The sequence below is a fragment of the Esox lucius genome, chromosome 20, assembly GCF_011004845.1.
Source record: "Esox lucius isolate fEsoLuc1 chromosome 20, fEsoLuc1.pri, whole genome shotgun sequence".
Taxonomy (NCBI): Eukaryota; Metazoa; Chordata; class Actinopteri; order Esociformes; family Esocidae; genus Esox; species Esox lucius.
In genome coordinates, this window is record NC_047588.1 from 461,864 (window position 1) to 488,283 (window position 26,420).

General features: G+C 39.9%; 1 protein-coding gene across 3 annotated transcripts in view; it reads left to right on the forward strand.

The window, feature by feature from the left end:
- Positions 1 to 4,446: 4,446 nt before the first annotated feature.
- Positions 4,447 to 26,420, forward strand: part of LOC105007201 (transcription factor HIVEP3) — a 157,099-nt gene continuing 135,125 nt past the window's right edge. For 2 of the 3 annotated variants that reach the window (XM_013132831.3, XM_013132833.3), the window contains exon 1: positions 4,447 to 4,687. The gene's annotated coding sequence lies outside the window, so the exon portion shown is untranslated. Of the gene's footprint in view, positions 4,688 to 11,670; positions 12,122 to 26,420 lie in introns of those variants that run through there. The other variant, XM_013132832.3, reaches the window with a different exon arrangement.

Consider the following 26,420-nt stretch of genomic DNA (forward strand, 5'->3'; position numbering starts at 1 on the left):
ACATACAAGCAACAATAATCGACAAGTGTGGAGAGTAGAGGAGAAACATTTAAACACACAGTGATGACATAATTGGGACCTGGTGTGCGTGATGATGGGAGACAAGACAATAAATGAGTCCGGGGTGACTTTGTGGAGTGACAGGAACTGGGAGAGCACGGCACAATGGCGCAGATCCTCACCGTGACAGCAGCTGTATTTATCACTTTTTATTGCAGGCTGGCTGAACTAGGCTTGCCTGGTTCCTTTTCTGGTTATTTACTTTCTTAAAATAAATTTTAACGTGTTATTTTTTACAATGTAAAAATGTGTGCCTTTTTTTGATGTGACACTTGGTACCTAGCCTCTTAAATCAGTCCTAGAATGTTACTAGCACTGGGGTATACCTATAGGATTTTTGTTGCAAAAGGTTGGGAATTTTTTTTTTGTCAGTAACGTCTGTTTTGGAATTTCTTGAACAAATGTATATTTTAGAAATGTGTACTTTTCTATTCCCTGGTATGTAACTCTGGTCTTTGTTAGTGTCATGTCTGAATGATATCAGTGGATCATTGTGTCCTCTAACCATCTGTTAATCTTCCTAAACCAATAAGGGTATCTGTCCTTTGCCCTTCAGGAATGTGGCCAGTTGTCTGAGTGTCTTTTACGATGTTCCCCTACCCCTTTGAGAGTAAACACCTAGGACAGGATAGAGGAAGACACAAGTGGGGGCAGGGCACACAAGCTATAAGCGAACACATTTTTCAGAGATGCCTCACAGATTTATTTTGTAAGCTTTTGACGCTTCTCTCTATTTGCAAATATTAATAAACTGCTAATTGTGCCAAGAGAATTTTATTTATTATTATCGATGGAATTACAATAATACATCAAAACATGTTAACCCAGTCAAATGCATTGCTTGGGAGGGACTTATACAGGTACTCAAGAGAATAATGCCTTCAGTGCAATATTAGCTAGCTAAGTGAAGATGGCAGCAAAATCGCTAAATAAAACCCCATCTAAATCTGTGGATGTATGTCGTGTTTGTGGTGGACCATATAAGTCTTTCAGAAACAAACAACCTTTTCCTACGTAAATGGTCATTATTTTGTCCGGACTACACACTGGCGTCAGAAAATATAATAGGACCAGTAACGCTGAATAGTGAATTTTCTGAAGTGGTACCGCTTTTTTAATAGGCATGTTTCCACACCTCCAAGGAGGCCAGACGAGTTTGGAGGTGGGGCCTCACAAGACTACTTGGGACCAGATTTGTGGGACAGCCCCCCTGTTATGCGTGTGTGTGTGTGTGTGTGTTTTGACTGCAGTGCAAGTCCCTCCTAAATCTGTCTGGCAGTAAATACAGTGCAGTGCGCATGCTTGGTCCAGCTCAGAGAAGCAGCTAATGCAGTTATATAACAGGCAGTGCACCCTGATGTCTGCTGTGAGCCGTGTGCCAACCCAGCCTGGTTACGTAAGCCTGTCAGAGTCATATTGTAGCTGCACGGAGAGCTGACATCGCAGTGTGTCCCTGCTCTTGCTCTGTCTATCACTCCCTCTCTCACACTCTGTTTTCCTTCCTCTCTCCTGCATTCCCTCCTACTCCCCCCCCTTCTATTCTCTCCCCCTCGCTACCCCCTCTCCTGTTGAGGTGCTGATCTCAAGTCACACATACACACAAATACATACACACTTGAATGGCCTACAAACTCTACAACATAGAGAAAGTTCATCTGACATGGCATAATTTCTGATTTACCTTGCCCCTCACCCTAGTCAGGGGGCTGCATCACCATGGTGCCTGTTGACATGAGGTGACGGGCGAGTGTGCCGTGACTCACCACCTGAGACGTCTGATGTGCACTGACCTTTTGAGCTGCGGTTGGCCCCCTGAGGCGCTGCACCTCTACCTTTGCAGGCCGTGGTCATCACAGCCCCCACCATCCCAAACTGTCACCTATACTCAAAACACAACACTATGCTGGAGCAACAACAATCAAAGGTTGGAATGGCTAACACTTACAGAAGTCCCCTAGTGTGTATTAAAGTGTGTGGCCACTTCTCAGTGCTCAACTACTGCTACTAAGTGTTATAGGTCACCCTTTCAGGTCCCACTGATATGAATGAAATGGATGAAAGGCAAATTGTGTGAAGAGCAGCGGCCTAATCAGAAAGGAAATTTAATTACAAACAAATCTACCCCAGAAAGTGAGCTACTGTACATTTGCATATGTGACACACATTGATGGTCTTGCTTGACATTTACATTGTTGTCAAGGTAGCTACAATACCAGTCAAATGTTTGGACACACTAACCCATTATGTTTGACTGGTACTGTGTCCAGATGGTTGACTGGTACTGTGTCTCTTTCACATAGGCTGTCTGCACAATCTCCATTTGGGCACTCAAGTAGCATACACTGGGTATGAACTGAACATACAGATGCACACTTATTAGGATATTCTGTCCTCCTGAGTACACAAGATGATTCCATATTTTTTTTTTTTATCTTAACCCCTATTCTTAAACCTAACCCTAAACCTTAACCCTAATGTTAACCATGACCCCAATTGTAACATTTACTCTTAAGCCAAAATTGCTTTATTCCCTGTAGAGACAAAAAGGTAAAATGTTCCTTTGTAATAGCCTGAGAGGCCTGATTGTGTAAGGTCACTATGTTCTTACCCAGTGAAACCAACTGTATATGGTCTGAGGAAGCAACAGCAACATTTTGCATACCTGCCAGCACTGCTACCTGATGGGGAGGAGCTGGCTGAGTTTAGGAGGGGTGTCAATGAGTGAATTAGAAACATCACTCTAGACACAGGAGAACTATAGTTTCAATCTATGACCTGGGAAGTTGCTACAATTATGTGAGCCTGGACCCCCTTTGCTTCTTTTATTTTTTTGTCTTTTTTTTATTTACGTTCAAGCAGCTGTAAGTTTATACTCCAAGTGGGAGTATGGTTTTATTTCAGGTTTTCTGTTTGTTGGTATATCAGGAAATCCATTTGGTTACCTTTAATAAATGCCCTGGCTAGTATCCAGAAGGAACATACCATCTTGTCCTCCAGTGCTTGATCCTTGCACATGTCTTTGACCAGGCTAGTGTTGAGATAAATGTAGTTTAAATAATGCTGATTTAATAACCATGTATTCTTATGTTTTTGTTTTATTAAATTGTATGCTGCAGCCAGGTTAGGGAAATATGATTGAATACAATAACCATAAAAAGTTTACATTACACTCAGCCACACTCACTCAGACTTTACACCTGGCTCAGATAGAGAGACAGGATTAAAACCCCACAATTAACATACAAATGAAACTGCCCCCTATACAGCACAAAGAGACCTTCTGTCTCCAGCCCCCTGATGATCTAGTCTAGGTTAGGACAATAGAATGTAAATTACTGTAACCTGGTTAAGATTTCACACCTGTATGCAAAGAACCTGTTGATCTATGACCGAGAGTGAGAGCATGTCCTTCCTCATTGGATGGCGAAAACCAAGAGATTCGTCCAACGCATGTCACCATGCCAACGAAGAGCCAATAAGGATGGGTTTTACTCACAAGAGTGAAAAGTAACCGCCCCTGTGGCGGGAGTATTAAAACCAATGTTCGATCTTGATTCGGGGCGAATATTTTATGGAAGCTCGAGGGTTGAGCAAATATTTGACCGCTGCAGTGTATTTCATGTATTTTGACTTATCAATTCATATTAATAAATCTTTGTGCTAAATTTCCATTTGGACCGGAGCCTCGTCCTTCTTCAGAAATTCTGGTACACGTAAAATTCTTAACACTAGTCACCCCCTATCTTGCTACACCTGGTTTTATCTTCCTCCTCGAGAACTTCCACCCTCACAAGTAAACTGAAAATGTAACACAGACATACACGAAATATATGACAAACAATATGTGTAAAGCCTACTTATAGAGAAAACACACAAAATATAAATTGATGGTTCCCATTCAGAAAATACCAGAAGAGAAAATATTAAATCATGTCTCAGTCTGGCAGTGGTGTTAACAGGGAGGAACATGTTCCAGCATGGACATCACCATTTAAAGCATATGCCACTCAACTGCTAGGAATTCTTTCATTGGCTGATCACTCCTGATGACCAGGTTGGCCAAGTTATCACAAATTGGGTCATTAGGAGGTCAGTAGGCAGTAGATCTAATAATAAATTATACTGAAATTGACTCTTTCAGCATGGAAATGGGCACAATGGCGCTGCCTATACTGGAACAGATGTTAATGGTAAGGATACAACGAAGAGGAGTCTTTTCACATGTGATAAATGTACACATTCCACTTGGTTACGAACGCAGCTTTATGAACTTCAACAAACGTTGCTATCGCATGTTAGTTAATAGGTGAAGCCGGGTAAGATCCCAGCCCCGTTTAAGATCAAAATGAGACGAAGGGGCGGGGTTCTCTAGCCAACCGGTTTGGGATGGTGCTACGGCGCGAAGTGTTTGCGTAGCACGATTATGTTTTTGTTGTGCAGGTCAGCTGGATGTGACTTCGAAGTTTCAGTTTAACAAGGTAGTGGGAAAGCCCCCGGACCGTTTCAGTTTGGCTTCAAGTAGCTCTGCAAGATCTGATTCTGCTCATCGAGTCAGCGGAGGAAATGCGGACTTTTGTCACTTTTTCTACAGGATAAATGGCTGCAGTACACATACGGTAGCAAGTTGGTAAGTCGTGTTAAACGGTAGCCTATAACTTCAGGTTATATATTTTTGTCTTTCGAACTACCGGGTTAGAAACAAATTTATGTTGACATTATAAATAGCCTTTGTACGGATGTGATTGTTTTCAAATATTTGGTTAGTTTAATATCTTTGTTGGCTAATGTTATTGTAAAATATTACAGTACCTATTGGCTTGATAGGTTGTAGCCTACTGCAACTCCACTGTGTTGGCAGTTGCACTGCAGCCTACATACCGTGGATTGAATTGCACTTCCTGACTTAAAAATTCTGAATGTATATGTTGTGTAGAACTATTGAATGTCTTATTTTGTCATAGGCTAAATAAAACTAGATTGCTGAGACACGCTCAACGATCTTATTTGTATAAATGTATAGTAAATGCAGTGCATGTTGTAGGCTATACATTGTGTGCTTATAATGACAACGGTAAAATTGTTGGACCGTGCAATTCAGCTTTAACTTCAGCCAGGCTCTCGCTCCCTCCCATTAAGTTTATTTTGTTTGCTACATTCTTGAAAGCGGTATGCATAAACAAGGGTGGCGAAATATTTCCCGGCATCATTCATCAACGCAAGTATTCCCATTTCATGTGCTTTATTGCACGTCACACGCAAAATGGTCGTGGTTTAGTGTTTAACAGGGAATAATAGCCTAGAATAGATTACATAACGTACATCTGCTAAAGAATCGATTTCTAGGAATAACAATTTGAATGCTATGCAATAGACCTATTCAGTTTTGGCTTACCGAATGCCAGTCATCTGTTGATGAATTCTGGAAACCGCCCTCTCCCCAGAATGACTACGCATATAGCCTGGTGATTGGCTGCTTTGTTGGGAAAGCTTGAGTCGATGTACTGTAGACTGAACACACACATCATTAAAATAATGCTGAGGGAATAGTGTTTCCTTCTTATGCTGGTTAAATAACATTTACTTTACCTAGATCGTGGTCGATATAAATAGTGTTATTGCCCGTGTTTAACGAGATGTGGTCATCGTGGTTCCTTAAGTATGCTTACTGACATCAAGGGTATTTTAGGACAAACGGTTAGGGCATGCACATGGCATTCCCATGATATTAGAAATGTGTTGGATGAAACGCTGAAGATAGGTTGCATCTTTATTTCCTATTTATAGTTCTATTATGCCATATATGAATGAGTAATTATTGTATGTAATTTCAAAATCTACATTCCAGTGCATATGTTTTATTATTTGTACCTTCCTAGACAAAGTAGCTTGCACCAATATGGACGTGAACTGCATAAGAAAGGTACACTGTCCACCTATTGTTATTTCTAACCAACTCCCTCTACTTATACACTCACCTAAAGGATTATTAGGAACACCATACTAATACTGTGTTTGACCCCCTTTTGCCTTCAGAACTGCCTTAATTCTACGTGGCATTGATTCAACAAGGTGCTGAAAGCATTCTTTAGAAATGTTGGCCCATATTGATAGGATAGCATCTTGCAGTTGATGGAGATTTGTGGGATGCACATCCAGGGCACGAAGCTCCCGTTCCACCACATCCCAAAGATGCTCTATTGGGTTGAGATCTGGTGACTGTGGGGGCCATTTCAGTACAGTGAACTCATTGTCATGTTCAAGAAACCAATTTGAAATGATTCGAGCTTTGTGACATGGTGCATTATCCTGCTGGAAGTAGCCATCAGAGGATGGGTACATGGTGGTCATAAAGGGATGGACATGGTCAGAAACAATGCTCAGGTAGGCCGTGGCATTTAAACAGTGCCCAATTGGCACTAAGGGGCCTAAAGTGTGCCAAGAAAACATCCCCCACACCATTACACCACCACCAGCAGCCTACACAGTGGTAACAAGGCATGATGGATCCATGTTCTCATTCTGTATACGCCAAATTCTGACTCTACCATCTGAATGTCTCAACAGAAATCGAGACTCATCAGACCAGGCAACATTCTTCCAGTCTTCAACTGTCTAATTCTGCTGAGCTTGTGCAAATTGTAGCCTCTTTTTCCTTTTTGTAGTGGAGATGAGTGGTACCTGGTGGGGTCTTCTGCTGTTGTAGCCCATCCGCCTCAAGGTTGTGCGTGTTTTGGCTTCACAAATGCTTTGCTGCATACCTCGGTTGTAACGAGTGGTTATTTCAGTCAAAGTTGCTCTTCTATCAGCTTGAATCAGTCAGCCCATTCTCCTCTGACCCCTAGCATCAACAAGGCATTTTCGCCCAAAGGATTGCCGCATACTGGATGTTTTTCCCTTTTCACACCATTCTTTGTAAACCCTAGGAATGGTTGTGTGTGAAAATCCCAGTAACTGAGCAGATTGTGAAATACTCAGACCGGCCCGTCTAGCACCAACAACCATGCCACGCTCAAAATTGCTTAAATCACCTTTCTTTCCCATTCTGACATTCAGTTTGGAGTTCAGGAGATTGTCTTGACCACACCCCTAAATGCATTGAAGCAACTGCCATGTGATTGGTTGATTGGATAATTGCATTAATGAGAAATTGAACTGGTGTTCCTAATAATCCTTTAGGTGAGTGTATTTACAACTCATTAGATTTTCATTGAAAAATAAGTCTTCCCTTTCAATAAGGTCAGTGAGAGCTGGGGTGGAGCTTAGTTTTAACAGCCATGGGTGTAAGGCATAGCCAGATCCTCCACCTGTGCATACAATTGTACTACCATTGCAGTACTTGATATTCCACATCAAATGTATAAGAGTATTGCATGTAAAGTGTTGAACCCATAGCTTTTTTTGTTCATAGTGCCATGATGTACAGAAGATTGTATAAGGCTAGAGAATTGTTTTCCAGCATTTGCAAGACCTTGTTGAAGCTGCTCTATTGTTGAGCCTAGGCTGCTGTTGTACCAACACTATCTTTTTTTTCTCACTTGATGCTCCTGCTGTCATTGTAACAGTAAACCTACTAATTGACTATTTTTACATAGCTAGTCTATCAGTCTTCTTGTTCTGGTGCTGCTCACCAATGTTCCTAAATATATTTTTAAGGGACAGATAAGTGTTTTTCATTGTTTGGATTTTTTCACTTTTGAGTGCAAGACATCTTTGTTCCATTTTATCTAATTTTATATTAGCTAGCTGTATCTTGCACAGCTCAGATTTTAGCTAACTACAGGCAGATTAATTGATCCTTAAAATACATTATGGATTCATATTATTAATTCAGTTGTAAATCTCTTATCATATCAATGCTAAAATGCCTATTTTAATAAATAAATATATAGCAAATCAACAAAAATCATAATAGATTTAAATTTTGTTTGATAATAAAAAAAAATAATAATATGACAACTTTTGTTGTGGGTCTCTTATTGGCTGCCATGTACCCATGGAAACTCTGCCTCTGAATGACAGAGTTTTTAAAAAGATGCAATTATTTGTCTTTTACTTTTGTCTTCATATTTCCCCATTTTTTCCTAGTGTCATTATAGGTTTGGTATAACAATGAATTGCGCCACCAGTAAGTTTACTGAGAGAGAGAAATGCTCTCTGTTTGACATCTGCTGTTGGTTGGCCTGTTCAATTTGTCAATAGATTTTTGGTTGATTTCTGCCTCATCTGCTAACAGCTAAGTGAAGTATTTCACTTCAATAATGTTTTGGAATTATTTCACTAACAATTGCATCAATTGACACAATTGCATTGGCACAAAATGTCGCATGAAAAGGTTGTTGTCTTAATTACATGGTTTAACATTATTGACCAAATCACAATATTCAAGAACCGACTGACTGTTTGATATGTTTCAGAGTTGTACTTGTGAGCCTTCAGTAGTGCAATTTGCAATAATTGGTGATGTGGCCACACCACTTGTTGGCCCTGGTCTCATTTTAAGGGAAGGCAGTGCTGAAATTTAAGACACAGTCCTTTAAAGCCTATAAACTAATGTAACTGGGCTGATCAAGCACTCACTCTGGTTACATGAAGGGATGTATAGATAGCTCTAATGTACCCAGAGGCTAGCTGTTCTAATTTAGCTCTCAGTATACCACCTCAGAAGCTCTCATCTCTAGCCAGATAAAAAAAAAATCTCAGTTGGCTGACTGCAATTGCTTAGTTGAATAGTTTTTTTTTTCCCTTTTCTTTCCTGAATACCTAACACTAAAGGGCATGAAGTGGATATTTATAGGACATGCAAATGCAGGTAAAGTAAAAAGGAGGCAAATTAAAATACACACAAAATATGACTGTTTAATTGGACTTAAGGTAAGATGGCACTTGGTTTTTGTAAAACCAGTTTAAGCTAGAAGAATGGAAGGTAGAAAAGGAACTTTTTGAATATGCTGTTTTGGAAAGATAGAGAGCAGTCTGTCGGATTTGAACTAGAGTCCTGCATTGTGTTGGTTGCCCTAGTTCCCTGTGGGTGATTCGCAAATAAATCACTCATTGAGTGGATTGGAAACATTCTTTCAACTTTCATGGTAGTTTGGGGTTCAAAACTATTTGTGGGTTGGGAATGTTTTATATAAAGACAACTTTATTTCCTTGGGAGGTGAGACAGGTAATCAACTTCAACACTGAGAAAGTGGAACAAGACATGTCTCCTCCCTTGACTTAAGAATACCATACATTGCTCAGTATCATAACTAGCGATGCTACTTTTTCAAGCCTACTTTTTGGCTGACATGAAAGTATTAAATGAAATGTTATCTTGAGTGAATAAACTATTTTACACTAGTTTTGGGAACATTGGGTGTTTTGTGGATTAGAACTATGACCTGCTAGATTATGGATGCACAGCCTACCAAATGTGGTAGGTTTGTAATGTTAAATTAGTAAGCAGGCCCGCAACTCAAATTGAATCAGAAGATTTAGTGTATGAGTGTAGTAGGTTAATTATGTCTGAAGGTAGGAATTTATTGATGTTTTTTGTGGGTAATTGTAACCCATATTGCAGCAGTACATTGGTATTGGAGGGAGCGGCTTAGACCACTGCTTAGATCCCTAGGCTTCAGACATGGTACTTTTAACATATGTTAAACAAAGTAAACATTCCTGCCGTCCACAAAGGTCTTTCAAAAAGTGAATTGAATCTGTTCTGTAATTTGTACTGAATAATTTAGCAGTTATGTTTCCAACTTTCCATGGCAAAGCCGCCAGGTTTTTAGATAATATTATATGGTTATTATATAATTGTTAGACAGTGTCCTGATAATGGTTTCCTCCACTGCACTCCCATCTCAAAGCACAATCTCAGAGACTGCTATTTAAACAGCTATTTTCCATGATACAGATTAAGCATAGTCCTAGAATCTAAAATATGCATGGTCAGTGGCCCCTAGACCAACGCCTTGTTGCACTGCTTTCTTCAGCTACGGTCATGCTCTTGTGCTGAGGGGGGTTCAGTGGAGAGATTCCAATATTCAATTATTTCTTATTGAATCAGCACAAAGTGGTGGCCTCACAGGACAGTGTTCAAGCTTGGATCAAGCGACCACTTGTGATGCTGGCTAAGGACAGCGGCGCTAGCTCAGCATGGAATCTGGGAGGTTTTGGTTTTGTTTCCCCAGAAATGTCAGAATTGTTTAAAGTCATTCTACACCACCTGATAATTAAAATCCTTTTAGTTCTTGCAGACCTGCGGTACATTGTTACCATTATGGCTGTGGTGAAAATGTTGAACCCCTTCAGGGTTATTACAGTTTTTTGTTTTTATTTCTATTCATTTTAAGATACATCAAATTGTTATCTGATACATCCAGACCGTTATCTGAGTTTCTGTATTTTAGAAAATATATTTCTATATTTTATATGGTTCAGTTTCAGTTGTAGTAGTTTTTGGTTAGACATAGTAAATTGGCCACGGCAACTTGTGCAAAAGTGCAGATACGACATTTTATTTTGGTTAGGTGTTTCTTTCTTTAATAGTTTTGGAGCCGGTGCAATGTCACAGCTATCTTTATACATAATGTACATAGTAACAAACCAATATGAAAAAAATAAACATCTGGATTATTGTTTTGGCAAAGATGCCTCTGTAGTAGATCCCTAAACTGTATTTTATTCAAACAATGTCATGCTCTTTTTTTAATTTCTTTTTTGACAAAACTGTTTCAGAGAAACTGAAATCTGCTCTCTGGTCACCTTTTGGATATACAAAACTGCATTTGTGAAACAATGCTTTTTCATGTTTCAGCATATGCCCCTCAAAATGTTTTTTTCATATGTAGTTCCAGTGTTTGTTTTACTTTACTATTACAATCTTGATGCCTTACAGGTTGGGTTTTTTTGGTCGTTGTAACTTATGATATATGCTGTATGCAGGGATACTGGCAAAAAAAGATTTTACTTCGATATAAAAATGTTGTTATTGGGAAAGCTCCTAATATTGCCAGTGAGCGATTTCAAAGACATCAATGTGAATTAGATTAGCTGTTCAGGAATTTGTCTTGAGTCAACACAGTGGCCTGTTTGATAGGAATTTGATTAGGTCCAATATATCAGTGCACAAGCTGTGCAGCACAGGTACTGTCAACACTGAATGTGTGTGTGCGTGCATGCGTCCGTGCGTCATGTATGTGTCCCGTAGTTCTCTCTGGCTGAGACACTGCACCAGATGGGAGCCGGTGATTTCCTGATTAACACAGAACCGCTCAACACTTCACGCACACCTTGCGTCCACCTCCCCCTCATACACGAATCAGCCTAACAGGTGGCAACATGCTGATATAAATGCATGAAATGCCAGCGTCAGAGTGCATTGCTGCAGCATAGCATACTGTCTCTGAAATCCAGTATTCAAGCCTTCAGGCAGCTGTGGTTTCAGATCATATTGAGACAAAGCAGCAGAAAGTCTTGTCTCATTCCCTCTGGCAAGGATCTCTTCTACGAATGGGAGCAGATCTCATTTGGGTACATGTACAGTACATGTAAGTGTAAAGAAGTTGTCCTTTATTTCATATTTCTATCTTTTACATTTCACAGTTTTTAGTAGTCGTGGTAATAGGATACTCCAAGCAAACTGCACTCTGAAATTCTTGTGGTGGATTCTTGTATCCTATGCACACGATCATGAAAAAGTGAAGCAGTGTAGCTTTTGTTTTTGTTTGAATAGTAACTGTAACCGTGACTCTCTGGCTGATACTGTAGTTGTCAGTTGCCCTTGGTTTGTCCTGCGGGTTATCATTGAAGGTACACACGTTCAAACACACAATCACCAGGGTGTGTACACACAGGCTTGTCCCAGTGACAGAAGTAAACAGGCAGACACAACCTTTTCATGTCCCTGCTGCCGGTCATAAATCCTGTTCTCTGAAACACAAGAGAATAATAGCCACTGTGTTCTGAGGCAAGAGGGAGCCAGGAACAAGATGATCACACACAAGTTTTTTTCAACTGAAAACTGACCCAAACCACTGGTCTGGAAGCCAACTGGTCCTCTACCCTGATTATGTCGGTAAGGTAATTGATTGTAAACAGAAAAAGCAAGACACCAAATGCATTCTTACAATGTTGACTGTCTTCATGATCATTATGGACTGTGGAGGGGATAACAGGTCTGGGGGATTGGTCAGATACGTTTTGTAGATTTGGTTTGTAATGCTTTGTGTGGGTCTCTGTGTGGGTCTGTCTGTGTTTGTAGTTGGGCCTGTGTTTTACCTGTGTGTGAGGTTCTGGCAGTGAGTAATTTGAGTCACAGAGTTTATGGATGCACTGTTTTTAAGTGTATGTTCCTGATCCACTTCCAGGCCAGTGTGTTGGCTACCTCTGCTAAGGTGGATTTTATTTCCTTGTCTTCGATAGCAGACACAACTGTGTTGTTATACTCCATTGGCTGATCTATAGTACTCAGAATAATTGCCTTTTTTTTTTGATGCTTTGTTGGTTGTGTCTTACTAGCAATCACAGTTATCACAGTATCCTCCTCCCAGAGTGCAAAGAACCTAGGCGGGTCCCTTGACAACACACTGTCGTTCTTTGCTAACATTAAGGCAGTGACTCGTTCATGCTCGACAACATTCATAGAGTATGACTTTACCTCACTCAAGAAGAAGCTCATGTACTTGTCATCTTACATCTAGATTTCTTCAACTCACTCTTGGTTGGGCTGTACACAAACCACTGCAGCTGATTCCGATGCATCTGCCTGTCTGGTGTCTTACGTTCCAAAGTTCTCCCATGTCCCGAGTTCTTCACACTCCACACTGGCTTCCAGTTGAAGCATGAAACCGCTTAATATTGTATTGCCTACAGAGCAACAAGAGGAGTCTCTCCTCCGTACTTTCAGGCAATGCTCAAGCCCTACACCCCTACTTTTGTTGTCTCACCCCTTTTGGGCAGATCTTGATCCATGCAGTCAAAACACTTCTCTGTCCTGCCACCTCATTGGTGGAACCGGCCTCCCTTGGAGGCTTGGATAGGAGAGTCTCTACATGTTTTTCAAAAAATCTGAAAACTCACCTTTTTGACGGACCGCATAACCAGAGCCGGCGAAGAAGAGCGAAACTCTCTTACTGAGTGACTGACTACCCCTTGTTAAATAGCCTAGTGGTTAGAGAAGCAGACTTGTGAACTAGAAGTTCAGAGTTCATATCTCCTCGCAGGCTAGGCGAAGTGCGCGTTGTGAATTATTCCGTATTGATGGAGTCTAGCAACTGCTGAAACGTGTAATGCCGTGGCATAGTGGTTAAAGACAGTGCCTTTCGTGTGGAAGACCTAAGTTTGAATCTATAGAGAGCAACGACATTTATTAATTACTTCTGGTATTTTCCATGATTCTCTCGTCTTTTCACAAGTTAGTTATCGTTGCCTTCATTGATAGTTATTGTATGTATGTCATTCACGAATGAAAGAAAAAAGTATGTTGTTTTGCCATGAAAGAAAAATACATTCATATGCCATGAAATGGAAAAAGCTTTGACAGACTCGCTTGCAATTGCTCAATTCTTATGACTATTCCAGTAAGTTCGTATATACCGATAAAGCTTATTGCTGGCTAATACATTGTTAAAATGGCCAGTGGCAAACGCAATACATAGCCACTATTTTGTGGTGGAGGTAAACTTAGTGAGAAACGTTAGTCAGTTTAACTGTATCAATGTAATTCACGAATGGCCAATTAACTGTTAAAATGGCCAGTGGCAAAATATAATTTGTTCTGGTTAGAGACAAGAGGCTATACTGACACCCAGTATATGAACAGCTCTGTGGTGTAGTGGTTAACGACACAGCCTTTCACGTAGGTGACCCGGGTTTCGAATGTCGAGATGGCAACATTTTCTTTGGCGGGCCGTCTGAACTAGGCTTGCCTGGTTTCTTGTTCATACAGCACTTAAAATAGTTCCACTGCCAACACCTCTAAGTTGTCTTAACTTTCTATGTTTATTATTTGTATGGTCGTCTTTCCAGCGCTGACTAGTAACTAGTTCATTGATTAGAATGCACTTACTACTAAACTGCTCTTTTAACATCTATGCATTCTGGATAAGAGCGTCTGCTAAATGACAAAAATGTAAATGTTATTGTGGCGGGCTCCAGCGCCAATGGTGATTTTGTAATGGACGACACACACACAACACACCGCAAGTTTTGTGGGAAGGTTAGACTGGGAAGATGAAGTTACTCTAACACGCTCCACCGTAGTAGTTAATCATTTGCCAACTAAATGGCTCCTATAAAAGAGTTTTGCATTGTGAAATCCCTACATAATATGGTCTTAATAGTACCCTGCGTCTGTAACCACCCAAGTCCTTTAGGCATCAGCTCTCCCACTAAGGTTTAGTGTCTGGGGAAATGTTGTATAACCTACTTCTGTCTATGTAAACTCAAGTTGGCCCTGACAGTCCCTCGTGGTCTGTGCTGCTTTTTGGACAGGGAATGTAGACAGCCTCACTATTTGTGTTTGTGGCTGTGATCCAGGTCTGTTTGTACTGGGACGTTCCCACAAAGATAGTTAAACCTGACAAATAGGTCCTCGTTTCTGACAGGAGTTAGGTGTAGTGTGAAACTTACAATTGTGGTTAACTTTCATGCCTAAACCTAAAACTTATGTTATTGAGGTTAATATAAGGTTAGGGTCAAGAGTCAAGGTTAGAATTGGGTTTGTCCCCACAAGGATATTAAAAAAAAGTTATTGTTTTCATGTGTGTGTGGTTGTATGTGTGTGTCAGTCAGCATGCACATTATTAGGATGTTTTTATAGTTACATTTATTTAAATGACCAAAATCTTTCATGTGAATGTTGAACTTAACGTTTTGAAGTAATGTGGGATACTTCCTACTTCTATCCCTGTGGTTACTGAGACCTAAAGGTGAAGTTTTGCTCACTGTATTGGAATGGAATGAGCAGTGACATATGAAGTCTAGTTTCATATTAGGTTCTTCCTGATCCATATATAAACAGAATCAGAAGATTTTATTTTGAAGCAAATAAAAACATCTCATGCTTGCACCTAAAAATTCTACTACCAACAGCAGCACCACTTGTTTGATAGATTCTACCGTGTTAGTTACCAGGTAAACGCAACAGTCAGTGACTCTTAATATCTCACCCGGCACAGCCAGAAGAGGACTGGTCACCCCTCTGAGCCTGGGTCCTCTCTAGGTTTCTTCCTAAAATTCGACCTTAGGGAGTTTTTCCTTGCCACTGAAATTCAACACCACTGTTGTTTGCTCCTTGGGGTTTAAGGCCGGGTGTCTCTGTAAAGCACTTTGTGACAACTGCTGTTGTAAAAAGGGCTTTATAAATAAATTTGATTGATTGATATACCTTTCAAATCAGGCATTCCTCTGACCCAGCTAAAGTTTCTTGTTACTACTGTGAACACTAAATTGTTTGCATGTGATGTAAATGTTATTTAGACCAACCAATACTATATATTTTTTTAAGGGATAGATAAAAAGCTACGTTCTAGGCACTGTGTCCAGTCCACTGTCCAGGGCTAGTGAGTAATGTTTGGTATGAGAGGTAGCATTGACTGGAGAGTGCTTGTATGTTTGTAACACAAAACACTGTAGAGATCCACCTCTCGCTTTGTTGCCTTGAGAGATCAGGTGAGAGTCATGACTTGCATATTCATCAATTGGCCTTACAGGCAAGGTATAGCATTTTTGTGTTGGAGAACACACAAGCTCGCACATGCATACACACACACACACACACACACACACACACACCACATTATAACTGTTTTATAGGTCCCTGGATACACAGACTCTGAGCAAAGTGTGTGCTGGAGGGTACGCCCTATTTTCACAACCTCCCAGAACTGAACATGTAACAATACTGCCTTCTTCATTGTAGTATTTGACTTATTGATGGGTGATACACCATTCAATAAAAATAATGTCTGGAAATCAAATACACTGTTGAGTGATTTGTTTTCTAAAGTGTAAAACATGGATATAAAAAAAAGAAAAGGAACCAGGCAAGCCTAGTTCAGCTGGCCCGCCATTAGAAGGAATTAATGTTGTTGCCCTCCCTGGATTCGAACCAGGTTCTCCTATGTGACAGGCTGTGTCTTTGACCACTACAACACTAAGCTATACGTGTGTAGAGTGTTCTGCATTATTAAACCAATTAGTGAACTCCAGGGTTCTCAAATACTAGTTTCCTAAATTAGCTAACATCCAAACCAACAACAGGTATAATAACAGGGTAGATACACTAAATTCAACATGTTAAATTAGATTACTGTAGGGACCGATTAGGACAGACTTCCATAAAATTCTATTGGATCATTTTGTCACAAATTAACATCACGCCAAGTTTGAATATTTAGCTAGACACCATTCAGCATTGTGTTAAACTGACTAACGTTTTTTATTAAGTTTACTTCCACCACAAATAGCATCTATGAACTGTATGGCTTTTTGTTTTAACAGCGAATTAGTGATTGATAAGCCTACTAGTATCTACTTACTACTTATACTACTACTCATAAGAATTGAGCAATTGCTTGTGAGACTGAACATGACCTTTACTCTGCCAAAGATTTGTGATTTTCTTTCACATAGTTATTGTATCAATCAATATAGGTGACAATAACTGATAACTGAAGAGATGAGAGAATCGTGGTAATTCTTGTGTGGTCTATATTATACCAATCCTCTGCACATGTTTAGTTCAGTGGTGTAGCGGTTAAACACACTGTCTCTCACAGGAGACCCCAGTTCGAATCCAATGAGGACAACTACATTCGTCCCTGCTAATCGCAGGCCGGCCGGCTTGCCTAGTTTCTTGTTCTTGTCTGGTGATGCGAGTGTGTATTCAGGCTTTGGTCTGTTATTAATTTATGATTGGCCCCGCTTTACTGTTTCCACTCAATGTGAGGAGAAAGTCTATACTGACACTAAACATTTGGAGAACCCAGTTCACATCAAATTTCCAATGACCTTTAGGAAACTTCATGTGCTGACGTTTGTGTTTTTATCTGACAAGACATCCAAATTGTTTTTTGGCATAGAGGTCACACACACAATAGATGTTTTTGGAAACTTTATGACTTTAAGATTATTTTACCCCTTTAACCATCCTCCTCAATGGTGTGGGGCAAAATACACTTGTCCTCTTCCAGACAGGTTTTAGTAGTAATTCTTAATTATTGCCCTAAAAGTCAAGATGGTTTTTTTTCTAGCATGTACTTTTTTTTTTTTTTTTATAGATATTACCTCATTTATTTTGGTCAGCAACCCTTTGGTCAGCAACTCATTTAATTTGTGTTCTGTGACCTTCCCCATGTTGATAGATGACTATGGGAGTATTAATATCCAGGGTTTTATATATATATATATATATATATATATATATATATATATATACACTCACCTATAGGATTATTAGGAACACCATACTAATACTGTGTTTGACCCCCTTTCGCCTTCAGAACAGCCTTAATTCTACGTGGCATTGATTCAACAAGGTGCTGAAAGCATTCTTTAAAAATGTTGGCCCATATTGATAGGATAGCATCTTGCAGTTGATGGAGATTTGTGGGATGCACATCCAGGGCACGAAGCTCCCGTTCCACCACATCCCAAAGATGCTCTATTGGGTTGAGATCTGGTGACTGTGGGGGCCCTTTCAGTACAGTGAACTCATTGTCATGTTCAAGAAACCAATTTGAAATGATTCGAGCTTTGTGACATGGTGCATTATCCTGCTGGAAGTAGCCATCAGAGGATGGGTACATGGTGGTCATAAAGGGATGGACATGGTCAGAAACAATGCTCAGGTAGGCTGTGGCATTTAAACGATGCCCAATTGGCACTAAGGGGCCTAAAGTGTGCCAAGAAAACATCCCCCACACCATTACACCACCACCAGCACAGTGGTAACAAGGCATGATGGATCCATGTTCTCATTCTGTTTTACGCCAAATACTGACTCTACCATCTGAATGTCTCAACGGAAATTGAGACTCATCAGACCAGGCAACATTCTTCCAGTCTTCAACTGTCCAATTTTGCCGAGCTTGTGCAAATTGTAGCCTCTTTTTCCTATTTGTTGTGGAGATGAGTGGTACCTGGTGGGGTCTTCTGCTGTTGTAGCCCATCCGCCTCAAGGTTGTGCGTGTTTTGGCTTCAAAAATGCTTTGCTGCATACCTCGGTTGTAACGAGTGGTTATTTCAGTCAAAGTTGCTCTTCTATCAGCTTGAATCAGTCGGCCCATTCTCCTCTGACCCCTAGCATCAACAAAGCATTTTCGCCCACAGGACTGCCGCATACTGGATGTTTTTCCCTTTTCACACCATTCTTTGTAAACCGTAGAAATGGTTGTGCGTGAAAATTCCAGTAACTGAGCAGATTGTGAAATACTCAGTCCGCCCCGTCTGGCACCAACAACCATGCCACGCTCAAAATTGCTTAAATCACCTTTCTTTCCCATTTTGACATTCAGTTTGGAGATTTTCTTGACCAGGACCACACCCCTAAATGCATTGACGCAACTGCCATGTGATTGGTTGTTTACATAATTGCAAAAATGAGAAATTGAACAGGTGTTCCTACTAATCCTTTAGGTGAGTGTATATAATATATATAATATTTACTATTAATATTTTTATTATTATGTTCATATTAATATCACATGAAGTGATGGAAGACAAAGTTCCTAAAGTTTGAGGTAACTTAGAAGTGTCCTTGTTTTTGAAAGAACATAAACTTTGGGTCCATTAAAATAACATAATATTGATCAGAAATACAGTGTAGACATTGGTAATGTTGTAAAGTATTGTATTGTAGTTGGAAACAACTACATTTTAATGGAATATCTACATAAGCATACAGAGGCCCATTATCAGCTACCATCACTTTTGTCTTCCAATGGCACATTGTTTGCTAATCCAAATGTATAATTTTAAAAGGCTAATTGATCATTAGAAAACCCTTTTGCAATTATGTTAGCACAGCTGAAAACTGTTATGCTGATTAAAGAAGAAATGAAACTGGCCTTCTTTAGGCTATTTGTGTATCTGGAGTATCCAATGTTTCAAACCAGCCTCTCATACACACTACTGATAATCCAACCTCTCTCACACACTACTGAAAATTAAAACTCTCACATACACTACTGAAACTGTCTCACATATACTACTGAAACTCTCTCACATACACTGCTACTGAAACTCTCTCACAACACTACTGAAAATCTCATATACACTACTGAAAATCTCTCACATACACAACTGAAAACCTTTCACATACACAACTGAAAACCTGTTAATATAAGGGCAGTGTTTAGAAATATACAAATAATGGATTATATATACATACAGCTCAGGAAACAATTAAGAGACCACTGCACATTTTTTCTTTCCTTTCCAAAAACTTTGATTGAGAAACAGAAGGGTTAAAATTAAGAGACCACTGCAAATTGAATGCTTCTGTTCCTCACTCAAAACCTTGGCAGTGTTCTAAATTTTCTCTGGTGGTGTGTCTCTGTGTGTGTGTGTGTGTGTGTGTGTGTAAATAAAGTACATGTACTGATACATATAGTTGCAAAAGATGGTTGTGAACCCTTCTGAATGAATGCGTATCTGCATGAATGATTCCTAAAATATAGTCTGATCTTATATAAAAGTCCTAACAATATATCCACACAGTGTGTTTAACAAATAGAACACAGAACATGTTACTTTTACATGTCTTCATTCAGGACCGCGAAAGCGGAGCTGGCTAAGAAGAGCGAATCTCTCTTACTGAGTGACTGACTGACTGACTACCCCTTGTTAAATAGCGTGGTGGTTAGAGAAGTGGACTTGAGAACTATAGGTCCTGAGATCTTATCTCCTTGCAGGCGAAGCGAAGTATGCATTGTGAATTATTCCGTATTGATGAAAACTTCGCTGGCCAAAACCGAAACCTGAAATGGTATACGGTTATATTACGACAGTTTCTGGCATGGAAAAGTTAATCTTCAGTCTCTCTAGCAATTGCTCAATTCTTATGACTATTCCTAAGAACTTATTAGATACCAGAAAGACTATTACTGGCTAATAAGCTTTTAAAACAGCCAGTGGCAAAAGCTTACATCTCATAGATCCTATTTGTGGATGTAGGTAAACTTAATAATATAAGTTAGTCAGTTTAACACAATGCTCAATAGTGTTTAGCGACTGCTGGAATGCCTTATGCCGTGGTGTTATGGTTAAAGACAGTGCCTCTCACGTGGAAGGCTCAAGTTCAAATTGATTGTGAACAATGACAATTATTTTATTTCCATGATTCTCTTGTTGTTTCACTTGATGAAAAAGTTAGTTATCGTCACGGTTCTTGGTAGTTATTGTATCAATGTCATTCATGATGGAAAGAAAAAAGTATGTTGTTATGCCATGAAATAGCTTTGGCAGACTCGCTAGCAATTGCTCAATTCCTATGACAATTCCAGTAAGTTAGTAGATACTAATAAAGCCTATTACTGGCTAATAAGCTGTTAAAATGGCCAGTGGCAATACAGGATTTGTTCAGGATAGAGGCTATACTGACATGTGTTGAAAGTAGAGTGGTTAGCAGCACATCCTTTCACGTGGGCGACCTGGGTTTGAATCTCAAGAGGGCAATACTTGGTATTGCGGTCCGGCTGAACTAGGCTTGCCTGGACATTTAAAACATGGAAAAAGTATGTGAACCTCTAGAATATTTTTTTGCAATGCAGGGAAATTGTTGTGAGACGTTCCAATGACATGAGACAATACTCTGGTGTGAGTTCGAGGTGCCCTGTCATATAAAAACCCAGAGGTTACCAACAAAGTCTGACGCTCAAAACAGAGTTCTGTCTAAGTAGAATATGCCCCGATCAAAATATGCTTCAGAGGAGTTGAGGAGAAGAGTTGTTGAAGCTCCCAAGGCTGGAAAGAGTTATAAAAGCATTTCCAAAGACTTGGGCCTACATCAGTCTACAGTCAGAAGGATTATAGACAGATGGAGAACATTCAGTGCCTATAGCACCACTGCTACTCTCCCTTGGAGTGAGTGTCTAGCAAAGATCACCACAAGAGCATGTGGTAAGAAGATGAGAAAGAACCCAAGAGTAGCAGCTAAGGGGCTGCAGGATTGTCTTGCACTTTCCAACATATGTATCCATGCGTCCACAATAAGAAAGACACTTAACGAGAGTGGTGTTAATGGAAGGATACCACGGAGGAAGCTTTGGTAAAGCTTTGGCCAGCAATATATTTTTGGAGAGCAGTGGCTTCCTCTGTGGCAGCCATGTATGCAAAAATGCAGATAATTCAGAAGGGCTCACAGACCTTTTCATGCAACTGTAAATTAAACTTTGTTTTTTAGTATAGTCTTTTTAGCCCTTCTAAATCATAAGGAATAATATTTAATTATTGTTAAAATAATACAACAATAATAATTAATTAATTTTCTCCTAGAATGAATAAGCCCATCTAAATCTTAAGGAATTATAATTAATAATAATAAAAACCATTAAGGCATTAATGAAATAATTTACTGAAACATACAGTTATTTCAAACTTTTTGTGTTTTGACTTTGTCATTCAGAAAAAACATGCATGCAAGCCTGAGGTCTTCTGCCAGACCGATCTCCAAATTTGTAGTAGTGTATTTGAGTATCTCAGTAAAGTATGTGAATATATCTCATGGTTGCTACTTTCCCTAAATACATTGATTTAGGCTTACAGGTTTTCAGCAGTGTACGGGAGAGAGTTTCAGCAGTGTATGTAGCAGTGTACAGTGTACAGCAGTGTACATCAAAAATAATATAAAGGGCACAGAAATCAGATATACAACGTGGATAAAATAACAAAAAATCAAATGCACTAAATCACAATTTCGCACTTAGCTGCATAGGTAACATTAGATTGATCGCCAATTAGCAGTTCATATGCATCCGCTGTAAAAGAGGTCTGAACATTAGCACTTTGATATTTGAGTTTTCACAACAATGGTCTAATGAGTCATCAGTCACTATTTCCTAAATCTGGACAGGTTTATGTTTGGAGAAAGCCGGTCAATGCCTTCACCCTACAATGTGTGCTACCAACTGTAAAATGTGGTGGGTGATCTTTTATGGTATGGGCAGCTATCTTGTGGGATTCATTGGGTCCGATGATAGCTCTGCATGGTCGTGCCATGGTCAAGGAATATAAGGCCATTTTATAAGACCTGGTGCACCCTATAGTGCAAATACTGTTCCTTCATTACATTTTAATATTTCACGATGATAATGCCCCCATACACACTGATAAAATACTGGAAACACCTTGTATGGCCTCAGCAATCACCAGAAATGAACATTCTTGAACCTTTATGAGAAGTTCTGGAGTGTTGACTGCAAAGCAGTTTTCAAATTGAATGATTCAATTTGGACCCATTGCCAAAGTGGAAGGTATACTACCTGCAGTATCACACAGTATAATGTTTCCACTGTGCAATACATTTTACTATAAGAGAACTCCAAATGGAGAACTCTACCTATTTAGCAATATAGTTTTAGAATTTTTATGTAACCGATGCCTCCATTATCACAGCTACACTTCATTGCTTTGGTATGGCTTCAGTGTAGAACACCATACACAGTCACAGTCCACTAGAAGATTCCATTTCAGCCACTGAAAAACAAAAGTGGATGGATGTTGAGATGTATGCCATACTTGACAACTACAGTTAGGTCTGTAAATAATTGGACACTGACACAAGTTTACCAAATATATTTTGGCTGTTTACCAAAATATATTCAAGTTATAGTTAAATAATGAATATGAGCTTAAAGTGCAGTCTCTCAGCTTTGAGGGTATTCACATCGAGGGGACAGAAATTGGAGGAAGGGTTTAGGAATTACAGCTCTTGTATACTTTAGAGAGAGAGCAGGAACCCTAGGAGTGGCCAAATCAACAGTTCGTGCAATCAGAGAAAAAAATAACACACTGGTGAGCTCTGCAACACAAAAAGGCCTGGACGTCCACAGAAGACAACCGTGGTGGATGATTGTAGGATCCTTTCCCTTGTAAAGAAAAACCCCTTCACAACATCTCCAGGAGGTAGGGATATCATTATCCAGCAAAAACAGAGGGTTCGCCACAAGGTGCAAACAATTCATAAGCCTCAAGAATATAAAGGCAAGTTAGACTGCCAAAAAAACATCAAAAAATTCAGCCCAGTTCTGGAACTGCATTTTTGGACCGATGAAACTAAGATCAACCTGTACCAGAATAATGGGAAAATAAAGTATGGAGAAGGCTTGGAACTGCTCATGATCAAAAGCATACCACATCATCTGTAAAACATGGTGGAGGGCAGTGTGATGGCATGGGCACGCATGGCTTCCAATAGCACTGGGTCACACATGTTCATTGGTGATGTGACAAGACAGAAGTGTACATTGCGTGCACAATTATTAGGCGAATATTCTGATTGTATCATTATTTCCATGCACATTTTCCAACTCCAAGCCATATAAACTTGAATGCTCATTGGATTGACTAATTTTCAGGTAAAATGTATTGGTGTAATGAGGGAGGGTGTGGCAACAGTGAATAACACCTAATATCAAGGTGTGTATAATTATTAGGCAGCTTCTTGACCTCAGGTAAAATGGGCAAAAAACACTGAAAAGTCAAAAATTGTAATATGCATTTCAGATGGACGTAAATCTGTCTGAAAAGCTTGAAATAGCTAAACTACTGAGGCGTGACCACCGGACAATCAAAGGTTTTGTTGCAAATAGTCAACCGGGTTGCTAAATTGAGGAATACAGTTTGCCTATTAATTGTGCACGCAGTGTATAGGGATATATTGTCTTCTCCGATTCAGCAAAGTTGATTGGACGGCGCTTCACTTACCAGATTCTCGACAAGTATTAACACTTTTTTTTGTAATTATATCAGTGTCTGGTTATTTCTAGACCTAACTGTATGTCATGAATGATGACACAGATGTTCACCAAAATCAGGGACTACAAAATACTGCCTAGAAGCACTGAAACTACTGTTTGACCTAGCCCTACAAAGCCTGTTTTGTTTCGTAGACTCCGGTGGAACTGCACAGTAAATACAGGTGGTAGCTCAGGAAACAACCTAGCATTAAACTTGAACTGCGAACACTACTTGCACAAAGTAAGTCATCCAAGATCAAGAGGCCACTGTCCAGTTTGACATTGTACACAAAAGCAGGATCATTGGAGAACACACAGACCTCATGCAGCAATTTTTATAAAAACTGTAAACTGAAGCTTCAGACTTAAGTAGACCCAAGGACAAATAGTAAGTGCTCTTCTTGATCAGGTGTTCGTGCTGAAACCAGGCAGGTTCAACCAACCTTCCTCAACATTCAAAGAAACCTGCTGTACAAATTTGACTATGAACTAATGTTGTGGATCAACAATCACAAACTAAACTAACAGTCACAAGAAGAAACCGTCTGCTCATTTGGCACGGAGACAAATGCACAGATGTTGATAGCTGATTTTAGAAAGTGCCAAGAACCTCAAAGTGGAGTGATGTTAAATGCCACAGGTGGTGAAAGATTGTAAGAAAGAAGAACAAAAAGTCCTGACAGTAATACTGAATATAATAATGTAGATGTTCAGCATTTATGTTTATACGCTTACATTGTGGCATCTGTGTAACACCTTTTACTCAGTCATGTACCTTTTAACTTTTTTTGTGTAATGACTTATCTACAATGTTATTTACTCTTTTATTCTACCTGTTGTCTGCACAAGTAGAAATATGGAGTGGCTTCTGGCACTTTGCTGATTTATGACCATGATTTGATAGGTGGGTGGGACTTCTGGTTTTGTAGGCGGTGTTTTGGGTTTGCTGGGTGGGGCTTCCTCTATGACTATGGAATTCCTGTATGATGTGTTTTAGGGCGGAACTTCGGGAATGACGTGTGTATGTTCGGTGACTTTGTAATTTGTGATTGCATTGTTGTGTTGATATTTGATGTTTTACAACGGTTGATAAACACCCCAGACAAGTGTTATAACTGTAGTGAGATGTTTGATGCTTAACAAATGGGTCTTAGGGTTCCAGAACTTTAAATTCCCAGGCAATTAATAGGCGTTATATCAGCGGCAAGATGTTTGATGTTTAAAAAAAGGGCACTAGGGTTCAGCATTCCTAAATCCCCCGGCATTCTGTTTCGGTAAGTGCTACAACAGATGTCTACCTTTAATGTTTAATGAGGCGGTAGGTGGTTGGAGTGGTCTGTGTATTAAAATGACGCAGACCCCAGTGATGGCCATTCAGTCTTGCTTGAGTAAACTTATGTACACATTACAAACTATCGCGGATTGTGCAGCGATCAACATTTTGGGTGAAAGCTACCAGCTTAACCGCTGCTCAGCGAGTCGGCTAAATATAACAAATGGACAGCAAAGACACGATCACCATGCCAGCCCTGAAGGAACCAATGCAGAGTTTACCCCGAAATCATCAACTACACCAGGATATGTTGGCACAGGACTGGAAGTTGGTAGAGGGGCGGATTTTCAACCCTGAGATACCATTGCATTTTATGAAGGTTTCTGAAGGCCAAGAGTTTAAGGCTGGTGTGAGTGATCATGTCTGTTTATGGACAATCTTTCGAAAAGTGTTTTATTTGGGCCCAAAACAGGGCACGCATAATAAGGTAAATGTACTGTTTAAAGTAATTGACATACTGAAACAGTATGACTATGTTATGTTGGAACTATTTCCTGACATTATCGGTGGGTTGGTGTGACTGCAACTGCGCACTGTTCGACTGATGTACAACCCTGAAGCCCCGCCTTCAGCTAAGACAGTCCTCAACACAGCATTAAATCAGACAGCCTGTGAGTATCAAGCAGCCAGTAGACTTTACAAAACATGTCTCAAGAATACAACCAACCAGAGTTTGAAGAACCCAAGGCTGAGGACTGGCTGTGTGACACCTTGGAAGATAACGCTGAACTCTGCTATGGTACCTCGGACCCTGACAGCTCAACTCCACCGTTATACCCACCAATAAACTATCATTGGTTTGACCGGCTTGGCACTTAGCTAAGGCCGCTTAGTCTATCATACCTTTCAAATGCAGACAAGAGTTATCACAAAATGGACAAAAGCCTTGCCCGGCAGGTTTTAAAGATCATCAAAGCAACATTTGGTATGATCCTGGAAAACATTGTTGCGGCTATTCTCCACAAAGCATGCATCGGATGTGAAGTGGACCACCCGAGCCAGAGAAGACATTCATGTCTGGACCCACCTGATTATGATGACATTGTGGAGACACTTTTAACACTGTGACTGAAACGTGCTGG